This window comes from Coregonus lavaretus, assembly GCF_964263955.1.
Source record: "Coregonus lavaretus genome assembly, contig: HAP1_SCAFFOLD_786, whole genome shotgun sequence".
NCBI classification, from domain to species: Eukaryota; Metazoa; Chordata; class Actinopteri; order Salmoniformes; family Salmonidae; genus Coregonus; species Coregonus lavaretus.
Genome location: NW_028159639.1, coordinates 92,501 through 105,000, shown reverse-complemented (window position 1 = coordinate 105,000; position 12,500 = coordinate 92,501).

The window sequence follows — 12,500 nt, the reverse complement described above, 5'->3', positions numbered from 1 at the left end:
GTGTATATGGGGACAGGTCTGGGGACGGTGGTGTGTGTGTTACTAATGTGTTACTGTGTGTTCTCCAGGTGTCCTGGTGTATATGGGGACAGGTCTGGGGACGGTGGTGTGTGTGTTACTAATGTGTTACTGTGTGTTCTCCAGGTGTCCTGGTGTATATGGGGACAGGTTTGCGGATGGTGGTGTGTGTGTTGGTCCTCATTCTCATCATATTAATCAGACAAAGGACCAGAACAAAGATAACTACTGGTGAGACACACACATGTTGTTTTACTATCCTTGTGGGGACCAAACAATTGATTCCCCTTTAACCCTAACCCTAACCTTAACCCTAAACCTAACCCCTAACCCTAATTGTAACACTAACCCTAATTCTAATTCTAATTCTAACCCTAAACCTAATTCTCAAATTAACCTAACCCTAACCCTAACCCTGATTGTAACACCAACCTTTAATTCAAACCCTAACCCTAAACTTAACCCGAAACCTAAAATAATGTGTCTTTTTGGGACCCGTGACATGTCCCCACTTGTCTGAATTTTCATTTGTTTTACATTCCTTGTGAGGACCTCTGGGCCCCACAAGCATAGTAAAACCAAACACACACACAAACAAACACACACACAGACACACACAGTGATTACATATATATTATATGTCCTCTTTACAATCCTCAGAATCTGCTAACTCCAAAAAATACTGTCTTCAACCCCATCTACCCCACCCCAACCAATCAGAACCTAGATACATCCTGTGACATCACCACAACAACCAATCCTTGTCCAGATGACATCTACTCCAATGTTGGTCCATCTACAGAGGCTCCAGAAACTGTGAGCTATGCTAGGGTCAACTTCCCCAGAGATCCATCCTGTCTCCACTATGCTACTGTCAACTTCCCAAGAGATCCATCCTGTCTCCACTATGCTACTGTCAACTTCCCCAGAGATCCATCCTGTCTCCACTATGCTACTGTCAACTTCCCCAGAGATCCATCCTGTCTCCACTATGCTACTGTCAACTTCCCCAGAGATCCATCCTGTCTCCACTATGCTACTGTCAACTTCCCCAGAGATCCAGCCTGTCTCCACTATGCTACTGTCTCCTTCAGTAAAGACACTGATGTTAGTAACCCCCCAGACTCTGTTATATACTCCAGTTTTAGTAACCCCCCAGACTATGTTATATACTCCAGTGTTAGTAACCCCCCAGACTCTGTTATATACTCCAGTGTTAGTAACCCCCCAGACTCTGTTATATACTCCAGTGTTAGTAACCCCCCAGACTCTGTTATACACTCCAGTGTTAGTAACCCCCCAGACACTGTTATATACTCCAGTGTTAGTAACCCCCCAGACTCTGTTATATACTCCAGTGTTAGTAACCCCCCAGACTCTGTTATATACTCCAGTGTTAGTAACCCCCCAGACACTGTTATATACTCCAGTGTTAGTAACCCCCCAGACTCTGTTATATACTCCAGTGTTAGTAACCCCCCAGACTCTGTTATGTACTCCAGTGTTAGTAACCCCCCCCCCAGACTCTGTTATATACTCCAGTGTTAGTAACCCCCCAGACTCTGTTATATACTCCAGTGTTAGTAACCCCCCAGACTCTGTTATATCCTCCAGTGTTAGTAACCCACCAGACTCTGTTATGTACTCCAGTGTTAGTAACCCCCCCCCCCCCCCCCCAGACTATGTTATATATTCCAGTGTTAGTAACCCCCCAGACTCTGTTATATACTCCAGTGTTAGTAACCCCCCAGACTCTGTTATGTACTCCAGTGTTAGTAACCCCCCCCCCCCCCCCAGACTCTTTTATATACTCCAGTGTTAGTAACCCCCCAGACTCTGTTATATACTCCAGTGTTAGTAACCCCCCAGACTCTGTTATATACTCCAGTGTTAGTAACCCCCCATACTCTGTTATATACTCCAGTGTTAGTAACCCCCCAGTCACAGACTCTGTTAGTGAATTCAGAGCCATTCAGTGACTAGCTACACTACAAACATAATTGAACCAGGTTCCCGTAAAGCAATTGTAATGACAGTCCACCACAACATACCCAAGAGTTTCCTGATTAACAAGTCTGTGTTTAATTTAAAAGTGTAATTTAATTGTGTGAGAACTGTGGGGTTTCATATGCCTGTATTAACTCGTCTGTTGCTCTGTTGTAATGTACACAAGTTACAATGTCAACTTTATGATGATTGATGATACAATGATGAACCTGTCAATGTGCTTTCAATAAGATAGCCTTTACCAAGTGTCCGTATTCACTTATATTTAATGGCTGTGTGTGTGTGTGTGAATCTGCTTTTTAATTGATAATGCCCAAGAAGCCGGTGTTTGGAGGATGTATTGGCATTGGTGTTGCTAGGACCAAGGATATTGTCGTATCGAGTGAGTGGTGGCAATTATTGCTGATGAACAAAAGGAGTCTGCTCATACTGAACGTTGATCATAAGGTTTATTCAGATCACAAGCTTCAGCATGAGTGACAGGTGACATGACACCCGGAGAGTGACGCCTCAGAATGGCTGCTCGTTCTGCCCTCTCCTTCGTTTTCCCCCCTATTTATAAACAATGATGCTCCCTCTTCTGGCCAATCACCAGTCTCCCCTGTCTACAACACACTTCCTGTCTGTTGTATGTGGCGTTACACCTAAAACATTCCCTTTTGATACTAACATCAACAACATTCAATTTCTTCATGAAAAACATTTAACAAAGACATAATCTTAATACACTACATATTTCCCCCCTTCGAGACGAACTAAACGTCTCGAAAACAAACAGAATAGGATTATGACCAGTAACAATTTATCTTATTGAGTATCTTTAAAATTAAACCAAAAACATTCTTCTCTAGAGTGTAAATACCTTTCTATGAAATATCAACAACTGTTTATGAAGTGTGAATACATTACTATGACATATGAACAACTGTTTATGGAGTGTAAGAGCGAAAAACTGTCCGGCAACCTTCCATCCATCAATCAAGACAGTAAAATTCTCTCACGGTCCCTCTGCCCCAGGCAACCACCTTCGGTACTCCAGATAACCTCATAAACCATGTAAATGCATTTGAAACTATGATGCAATTAAATACACATGTAAGCCCCTGCAAACAAAATCCTATCCAAAAACATCCACTTGTAAGGCTGGTCAACCCATTGGACCCTAAAGTGGAACTCTCCCTGCCTAGACTTTCTCTGTCCCTAAGCATCACCGAAATAAACAAAAACATCTAAGTTCCTCACATGTATTCAATAACATCAAACATCATTCTACAAAAATTAACACCTAAGAATATGACACAATTATGTATTACACATGTCTATATTTCATTGCAGACACTGGAATGTAGTCCACTACACTTCATCTCCCCGTAGTCTCCTCTTCCAATGGACTTGTTGATGATGGAATCGGCCACACCCTCCTTGTTTCATCTCCTCCAGTCATATTGTCCCTTCATATTGTCCCTGTTTTGAGTATTTCAATCTCCACATGTTCCCCCAAATGCTTCTGGAAGAAAAGGAAAGACCAAACAGTATCTTTTGCAAAACAACACTTTCAAATTGAACATCAATATCAACTAAGAATATAGAAATGATATATAAATGATGTATGAATCACATAAACCCATTCCCCCCTTTGATTCATAAATCATACTACAAATCACACTAATATTGAAAAATAATCACACTATATTGAAAAATCATAAAATAATCCAAAATTATATTTATCCATCAGTTCCACTTGTCCATCTTTATCCAGATCAGGAACAGTCAACACCGGCATCTGAGTGTTGTCTCCAGGCATCACTCTCCAACCTATCTCAATATCATAGCTTTCTCAAAGGTCAGTAACAAATTACAAACATCACACAGTGTTATCAAAGCTGAAACTAAAATCTGACCCATCACTGCCCCTACTGGGCCTAACTGATCTTGCAACCAAATCTTCTCAGATCTCCCAAACACATCCCTTATATTCTTCAATGCATATATAACTATCTGAACTATCTGGACTCAAAGTATACCTAATATTATCAATATGATCTTCCCAAATGTTACACCATACCATGGAAAAAGTCCCCCCTTCTCCCTTAGATTTATCCTTCAATGATAGGCTTGAAGACTATGACATGTCGCCATGTCACCTTTTAACCCTAGATTTAGCTGTGTCCGGTGCTATCCCTCTTATAATGGTAAAACCTCATATGGAAGCTTCAACGTTGACATGTAACAACATCCTGTCTATCCATAGTGTAAGAATATATATGCTTTATCACCCCAAACCCTCTAAATATCTCTAAAATTCCCCATAGTCACATTGTCAGGCAAAAGCTAATCTTTTAACCATCAAAGGCCTGCTGTTCTTACTACCTGGTACATAAAAAAATAACCTATTTCTCATTACTACCCTTAAGGTCATGCATACCCAAAGTTATCATATAACATCACAATCTGATATTCCCATAAACATACCCCTTACCTCATATGTTTTATTAGAACAAACAACTTTTAGCCCTCACTGGTTTCACCTCCAATACTTCAGTTACGCTGTTACCTGATTTTACTTCCCATCTAACAAATTCACCCAAGTTAATTCACTTAACCCAATAACACCTAACCCTAGGTTTAAACAAATGTTTTGACAACGACATTATTTTATCTGTTACTGATTGTTGCTGATACCACAGTCATGACAAAGCATAAAATTGACACATACTTGATAGAGGTCGAACGACCGTCTCTAACATATTTGGTTCTGGAATTCTCAACAGACATGGACCCTCAAGATTCCTCACTGATCTTACAGAATGAGCTGCTGGAACCTGCCCATCTATCTCTAATTTTCACAACAGAAGAATCAAACCACTCCCTTTAGTTTCTCTCTCCCCTAACGAGCGGTACTGATCAGATACCTCTCCTTGTCTGTCATTAAAATCAAAGACCTCATCCTGTACCTCCATGATGAATCTATATTGTCTCTATTCTTCCTGAACTCCCTCAATGACTGTGGAGGCCACAACAGACCTCAACTCTTCCATTATAAGCGTTACTTTATGAATTACATAGCCTTTTAACCAATAATTCTTACCCAGACCAAATTCTAATGCTTGCACTAGATAAGTACACATATATTCTCCCTGACCTTTCTCTGTAACATTACGCAACATAAGTGAACAGTCACTCCTAACCCTCTTCTAACCTATACCTCCTTTGACTAGGTGCAACAGCTTCTACTCCTGGTCCTGATAACAATACTTATTCTCCATAATTATCTCTCCATGTGGGAGAGACGTCCCCATCCTAACCCTAATAAGTATTCTTTCCCCTAAAATTGGTGCTGTATTGGTTCCCTTATAATCAAATGCGATATATTTATGGCTTTAATAACTATCAATGTTGAAAGAGTTAAATTGCTTCTCACTGTTGTTATAATAGACTGAAGTGTTAATGTCCTTAGTTACTTCTAGTTTCTCCCCAAAGAAAAGTTGTCTCTGCTTGTACTTCCATCTATCACCACTAGTGTCACTTTTTCCAACTCTCAGTCCTATCTCTAATCCCTGACTTTCAAACTTTTGATTATAAAAATACACCTACAATTACCTTGATCTTCCTACTCTAAAGTGTCATTCACCATTGTTCTCTCTCTCTTACTACTAACTTTGAAACTTAGCTTACCGTCTTAGAGTTCCTTCAACCCTAGTTCTCCTAACTTATTTTAATCTAATATTTTCTCTCATAACCTTTAAAAACTTTTTCCACTGATTTATTCACAAAATCCCTTTACCACCAAATTTTAGAATACGTGATTGGGAAAGTCCCCACCTGTTTCTGACTTCTTCACACACAGACTTGGCAAACCAAACCTCCTTTTAGCCTAGCCTGAAATCTCTTAGTGTAAGAATGTAACCCAGAATAACAGTCACCCCTTTTAAACTTTATTTTTCAGACAGATTGTCTAATAGGCAGAATAATAGATTATCATCCTTCCTATGATATTATCTTTTTAAGCAAATGATTCCCAAAAACCCTACTTTTTAACATCTTCTACCAGACAGCCGTTTAGTGTACATCCTATTGTACAATTCAATTTAAACAATGCATCTTTTCCCAACACTGCAATAACAGTATCTTCTAATATTAGTATCTTAAGAGTAATTAACTGTTTTACTACCTCAAATCCCTATCCTAATTAGTTAATTCTACATAGTGAGATGTTTAACCTCTTTAGGCTGAACACAGATACGTTTTTACTAGGGGTGTAACGATTCATCTACTACATCGATGTATCGATTTATATTCATATGATCCAACTACATCGATCTGTGCGCGGCGAGTTGGCCTTTTGGACAACATATATCGATCTAACATCGTTTTAAAATGTAATAAATCGATTGTATCGATACTAGGAAATAACCCATTGGATTTAAGCACGTCAGACTTTATATGCAGGGGTGCACATAACTGGTACGCAGATACGTAAGCGCGACAAAAATCAGGAATGCGTAATGCCACTTGTGTTACTACGCGCCTTTGCGTACTTGACCGATCTTCTCATCTAACCTTACACATGACATGTTGCTTGTCAACTACTGTCAGGGATGTCCAAAAAGCAACAGACATTAAGCAGCCTTTTTGGCGTTTCGCCACCTACAAAGAAACGCCAACTGGAGCCAGAGCCGAAGAAAATACTTTTTTCGGAAAAGTGGCTCCAAGATGTGCAGTGGCTTGAAGCTAACGATGAGCGCACTGAAATGTGGTGCAAGATTTGCCGCTCAAATCCACATCTAGCAGACAAAACAGGTGCATTTTATAAAGGCTCAAAGAATTTCAACCATCCTTCATTTGACCAACATGAAAAGAGCAAGGAGCACACGAATGTGGCGCAAGCCATTGCTAAAAGCTAGCCGAGAATAAATGCATAAAGCTAAACACGCACGTCCCATGTCTTCCTATTCTGAGGATGTTCCTTTACTGAATGCTTTTTGATGGATCTGAGGACATCACAAAAACTGAGCAGGAAATAGTTTACATTGTGTCTGTGTCCAGCAACGGAGAGTTTACTTCGGACTTTAACAGATGGACTTGTGAGACTTTTCCAGGACACAGGCTTGGATGACTGGACAACAAAGTTGGTTGCTGTGTGCACAGACGGGGCTGCTGTCAACGTAGGTATGGGTAAGTTTCATAATACCAGATGGTCTGCATGGAGGCATGAAACACTGTTAAAAATATCAAGACTATTGCCAGCCATTAAAATGCAACTGGTTACCAGGTATTTATTTCAGTCACACTGGTTGAATTTTTGGCTAAAAGGTTACTGAATCGATTTCAAGTCACTGAATCGTTTCGGATCGTATCGTTCTAAATGAACCAATATCGTCCTTGAATCGTATCGACAACCACGAATCGTGATACAAATCGAATCGTTGTCAAAACGAATCGTTACACCCCTAGTTTTTACACTATTCACCATTATTTCTCATAGTCCTCTGGTTTTACTTCAATTGTTAGCTATTTTCTCTTCTTCTCTAATCGGTGCTGTCAACTAACACCCCCCTTCCGGATCTTCTAGGCACTCTAGAATCTTTAGGGTTCACCTGGAGAACAGGTGATCTTGACTTGCCCCCTGTATCTTCCTTAAAAATGTTATGTTGTTTCCTCCTGACTTGTTGCACTCACAGGTAAAGTAACCAATCTGTCCACAATTATAACAGTCTTCTGAAAGTTGCTGGAAGTGTAGCTGAAATCTTCCTCCTCCTTCTAAGTCTTCTTGTCCTCTTCCTCTCCAATTCTGTGTCTGTCCAGAAACTGGCTGTGGATATGGAACATTTGGTACCCCCCTTGGCTGGTACAATTGCATTTGATATTGTTCAGTTGAAGCTGTAACAGTGATTGTTGATTTGGTTCACTCTGATTCTTCATAACCAAAGCTTCTCTTCTCCACCAGTTGTATGATTGAGTTTTCTCAGAGTTTCTTCGTCCTGTTCTTTGTTGTTGACATATCAGGATTCTTCAACAGCTTATATTCTAAGTACTGTCCTCAACATATCATCTTCCATCATCTTCTTACTTCTCTTCTGTGCCAGTCCTTGTAGGACAAACTCCTTTTGAATACACAGCACCTTCAGTCTCCTCTTTCTCGCTGTCTTCATCTCTGATGCAACAATCACCCCCCTGGATGATCACCGGAAGCTGAGGATAAACATCCCTAAGCTGTACTTCCCTTAGCCTTATCTCTATAGCTTGGTTTATGTTATCGCTGGAATCTTTTATCAGTTTTTGTTTGAGAATGAAGGGCAACTTTTGTTTCACTTGCCGGATAACCTAGCAATACTCTAGTTAAAGGATTACAATTTTTTCCCTATATCAATCGGTGTACTGACTTTTATAGCCTTACTGTCCTTCCTCCCCATTGTAACTACTCTTTTATATTCCTTTATCGTGAATTATTCTATTTTAGACTGTATAGCCTATGGCTTCCCCCCTCTAATTATTATTAATTTTTATTTTTTTTCCCCAAAATCAAATCAACTAAAATATGAATATTAAAAAATTCAATTAAATGTTTTATTCAAAAACCATTTCTAATTAAAATAAAAAATCAATCAAAAATCAATTAAAAATTATGAATAATTTAAAACCAATTTTTATTCCTATCTCCTATGTCACCAATTTATCAATTAGTGTTGGCTATCTTACCACAACCCATCAAATGCAAGTAAATGTAAGTTAGTCAACTTCAAAGCAATCCCAAAAACAAAGCCTGTAACCCTACCATTACTCCAATTCCCATAACCCCTTGCTCTATCAGCACCTAATTATCTTAAATTTACAGAATAATGTCAGTCCTTGATTCCCAACACAACTCCAATTAAACCCCAGTGATGCACAGAGCCTCCAAAATGCAATTTGTAATGAAATAGTATTTGCCAAGCCTATGTAACATTGTCATAACATCACATATCCCTTTAGGGGAAGATTTTGTGAACTAGCCTGATATCAGATCCTCTGCCTCGTCACGTGATGTCACGTCAGCACTTCCTGTATCTCCTCTCTCTCTCCTCTCCTGTCTCTCATGACAAGGGAACAAAGACCCAGAAACAGCTTTTAGTAGTTAATGCAATCACTGAGTTATTTCAACCATTCAATATTCGTTCGTTCTACATTCGCTCTAAGAATTAACTCAGGAATAATTATCGATCGCTCAAAAACATTTTTATTTAATTTTAATCCGTCATTTAATTCATTTCATTATACTTCGCCAACATATATTTAATTTATAAATGTACTACATCTCAACAAATAGTTTCACGTTCGAATAACAGTTACTTTAACGATTTAGAAGATTCGTGTTACTTTCCCTTATCTGTGACTATTTTCCCTTGGAGGGTAACCCCAAATGGGACCTATGACCTTTACCCACAATAAAGTGTTTTGTAGGCTTAGCACAACCGCATGTCGTAGTTTTAGCGCCGTAAAATCATGCACATGCGCACATCCATTCAAAAACACTTCTTCACCGTGGAAGGAAGATTTTCTACTCCCTCCCCAAACAGACAGAATAACAGTCCAGCTGTACCTCCCGTTTCCCCCTCCTAGTCAAACAACATTTAACAGCGCTCACAAAACATATAACCTGACTTACACACACAGAGACAAGTTTAAGAGACTTTAATCCATCGCAATGGGGTCTCTAAGGATATCCGTTAGCATGTAGCACGCAACACAATTAGCATTTAGCATTAGCATTATCATTAGCCGCTATGTATCATGTAGCATGACCCACACTCCAGCATTTAGAATCAGCCTTAGCCGCTATGTACCACGTGGCCTGACACACAATCAAGCATTTAGAATTAGCCTTAGCCTTTAGCTAACTGCGGCCTACCACGCAAATAAATATCCTGCATTGTGCCCAAATCATTATCCATCATTATCCATATCTCCGCCTAACTTTATGCTGCCTTGAATGATGAATATCATATCGAGAGGTTATCCCCAACATATCTCCCGTCGGCTATAGAAGGAGTATAACATAAATACAATCGTTCAATTCATGGTTCCCAGAACCAACCTGACAAAGTCTAATACTTCGCCACGGAATTGTAGCCCACTCCTGCGAGTCGCCTTGTTTCGAGGTCTTTAACAGATTCACAATGCCCTAAATATGCATACGTATCCCAGCTTTTATTCACTACCAATCCATTGTTCTAGACTATTTACCGTTTACCCATCAACCAAATTTAGAATATTTTTCAGACTCCCAGTCAACAGCAATAACGCCACCCGAGGCACGGTCGTAATGGTACATTCCTCCAGTGTACACAAGCAGTAACAAAACCAACAACTTAGCTGTGAGGAACACTCACCCTGTCTGGTCATGACTCCAGACCGAGGTAGCTTGAGTTAGCTTGGCGGCTACAAATGCAGCAGAGGAGAAGTGCAGACCACTCCTGGCAAGCTCGCCATTTGTCGTATCGAGTGAGTGGTGGCAATTATTGCTGATGAACAAAAGGAGTCTGCTCATACTGAACGTTGATCATAAGGTTTATTCAGATCACAAGCTTCAGCATGAGTGACAGGTGACATGACACCCGGAGAGTGACGCCTCAGAATGGCTGCTCGTTCTGCCCTCTCCTTCGTTTTCCCCCCTATTTATAAACAATGATGCTCCCTCTTCTGGCCAATCACCAGTCTCCCCTGTCTACAACACACTTCCTGTCTGTTGTATGTGGCGTTACACCTAAAACATTCCCTTTTGATACTAACATCAACAACATTCAATTTCTTCATGAAAAACATTTAACAAAGACATAATCTTAATACACTACAATATATTGACACGGGTGTTGTTTGGTCCAAGGATATATTGGCACTTGTGTTGTTAAGCCCGAAGATATATTGGCACGGCTGTTTTTGTTTAGTTTTTTTGGGCGGGGTGGGGTGGGGTAGAAGGATTACTTTATCCTATCCCAGGTATTCCTTAAAGAGGTGGGGTTTCAAATGTCTCCGGAAGGCGGTGAGTGACTCCGCTGTCCTGGCGTCGTGAGGGAGCTTGTTCCACCATTGGGGTGCCAGAGCAGCAAACAGTTTTGACTGGGCTGAGCGGGAACTGTGCCTCCGCAGAGGTAGGGGAGCCAGCAGGCCAGAGGTGGATGAACGCAATGCCCTCGTTTGGGTGTAGGGACTGATCAGAGCCTGAAGGTACGGAGGTGCCGTTCCCCTCACAGCTCCGTAGGCAAGCACCATGGTCTTGTAACACAAGGTAACAACAACATCACCACCCACAGACATGACTAAGTACCATAATGTAACATGGATTATAACTACCAAGTACCATTTATAAAATGGACTACAACTACCAAGCACCAAACTGTTACATGGAATACAACTACCTAGCATTAAACCATTCTAATCCCCGAGCCGACTAGGTGAAAAATCTGTCGATGTGCCCTTAAGCAAGGCACTTAACCCTAATTGCTCCTGTAAGTCGCTCTGGATAAGAGCGTCTGCTAAATGACTAAAATGTAAAAAAAAAAAATGTAAATAAACTACAACTATGAATGTAAAGATACATTTGTGGTGGAAACTAGCCATTGCATCTTCCACCTCCAGACAATGAATGAGATTGAACCACATAAAAAACAGACTTTGCCTGATACTTGGTATTAGATTGAATAATCTGTCTCTTCCTATTGATCTCTCATCATTAACATTTCATCTTTATTTCTGCTCTCCTCAACACCCACCTGTTTCTCTGTCTAATGTTGTCTTCCCTCCTCCCTCCCTCTGAAATGAAGAAACACAGAAGTACAGTACAGTAGAGACTAGCTAAATGTAGCATCACTGGAACATTATGCCTGTGTACTGTCTCTGGGTGTTCTAGGTGATGTGATGTTCTCTGGTGTTGGTCTGGGTGTTCTAGGTGATGTGATGTTCTCTGGTGTTGGTCTGGGTGTTCTAGGTGATCTGATGTTCTCTGCTGTTGGTCTGGGTGTTGTTCTACTACTGCTGGGTCTTCTGCTGTTCATGATCTTTAGATAGAGGAGAAACAGAGACAGGAAACCAACAGGTACCGTAGTTATCACACACAATCGTTATTTAAAAAACACAAAAAAACGTCAAAAAATAAATATACAAATATACATGAAAACAGTTAATTAAAATAACATAAATCTTCAAAGATAAATTATTTAAAAAATAATCTATGTTTGTTTTCCTCTTCAGCATCCAAACACTCCAACCAGGATCAAGACACAGGAACCATCGCTAATCCCATCTACTTCACAGCAACCAATCAGAACCCAGATTCAGCCTGCGATATCACCACCATCTACACCATGGCAACCAATAAGAATGCAGATACAGCCTGTGACTTCACCACCATCAACGCCACGGCAACCAATCCTTGTGCAGATGACATCTACTCCAATTTTGGTCTGTCAACAAAGGTTCCATACAGTGTGACCTATGCT